Here is a 2,013-nt window from a genome sequence, read left to right on the forward strand (position 1 = left end):
GAAAGAAAATACGAGAGTTATTGTTGATACTCGTAAGAGAAATGCGATCAACTGATGATACACACAGTCGACAATGAATTCAATAATGCAGGGAAAGAGTACGACAGATCAAAATATAAAGTTTTGATTTTTTTGTTTGATCTGGCGTAAATGGAGCATCCACATGATTGTCTTCCCCTTGTTTTATCAATCGGTACACATCACAATGTAGAACATTTTCAGAAATATTTGAAATGCATTAAAACTATAATAGACGTTACACAGTTTTCTATGAATTTCAGTAAAATCTAACCACCTTTTGAATCTCCACTCTGACACACTGTTTTAGTCAATTCTGCTGTCAGTGTGGATGCTGATTTGCACTATTGGTCTTTTTTTTTTTCTCCAAAGACATTCCTGGAAGAACAATATAAGTTTACAACTGTAGAGATTCACAGTCTTTGATGCTTTCCCTAAAGAAAGTTTATCACCTTGCAATGAAGCGGAGAAGTCAGTACAGGTTGATATTTTATCCCTTTAAACACAGGATGGACAGGAAGACGGAGAGAGGAATTCCGAGCATTTGTTTCACCAGGTTTTAATCCATTCATTCAAGATTCCCTTTAGGACAAAGTGTGCCGCATTGCATACACACGCACACATACATGTACACACACAAACGCACACACATACAGAAACACAGATATTGAATCATGCACTAAGAAACAAGCTAATGTGCACGATTACACACACAAATATCTACAAACAAAGATAGTCAGACATAGACAGACACACAGATACAGCAACAGAAACACACATAAATAGAGAAAGAGGCAGATATTTACGCACAGTGACACAGAGATATGTACATACACACATATACAGACAGACGCACAAATACATATCAGCACAGCGACATAAACACACTTAAATAGACGCACAAGCACACACACACGCCCACACACGAACACAGAAACAACAGAAACACGCAGGGAGAGCTGAACTTGGAGAGAATGGTTTTATAAACTCCTTTCACAGGAGATGAGAGGGGAAGAATCTGCAAATAGCAAACTGTAACAGAGAAAAGTTTATCGCTTCGCAATCTCATGGACACAGTTGGAATTTATAAACTTAAACAAATACAGCCTTTGGGAAACATTGAACAGATTGGCATTTTTTAAGGAAGCTTTCGAGGTGACGAGTCAGAGGTGTTTTAAATAATCAATGCTTCGAATGGGTTCGATATCCATAGAATGTATCCACACGATTTTTTTTTTATTGTTACGAAGTTGGGTAGAATACTTGTGAAGTGGAAGGCAGGAAGTTAGAATGCGTGGTTCCTTTAAGAGGTTTGTGCTTTGTCTGTACTTATATATTTTTTTCAAAATGTATGCATGTGATCAGTACCTGATGTTGCCAGTACATAGAGCCTCAAAACATGAAACAGGTGTATCAAAACAACCTTACTGGTGACAGTCAAAACAGCAACCTTGTTTTGATATCGTGACAACGAGGTTGATTTCTACCATTTATTTAAAACGAAGCACCTAGATACAGAATGCCAATTTAATTTAAATTGGATGGTGTTGTAAACCTGAAACCAATCATTATAAGAATTTAACTGTGTCAAGACAAGGACACTTGGAAAATTGAGGAGAGTCAACTTTCATTTGAGAAAGAGAGAAAGAGAGAGAGAGAGGACTGCCACCCGCCAGTGTTAGCACCATTCAGCTCTCAGCGAAAACCCATCTAATTAATCAAAGGTACAATGGTATTTTAGCTCACTGTCCTCATTGAAAAAAATATATATATACAGATAAAACATCCCTGATAGGAGAAGAAATGGAATAGGGATGTTTATGAAAAGTGGGCGCTGAAGACCGGACGGAATTTTAATGCTTACACTAACACAGCAATAGCTCCAAGCAATGAGTTTCTTTTTTCTTGTGTGTTGCTGTCTGTCTCACCGTAGTTCAATATCCCAAGTGGATCCATGCATTTTAAAGTCGGAAAACTTTACTCAGTTTAAATTTG

Source organism: Rhincodon typus, chromosome 42 (assembly GCF_021869965.1).
Source record: "Rhincodon typus isolate 14 chromosome 42, sRhiTyp1.1, whole genome shotgun sequence".
NCBI lineage: Eukaryota > Metazoa > Chordata > Chondrichthyes > Orectolobiformes > Rhincodontidae > Rhincodon > Rhincodon typus.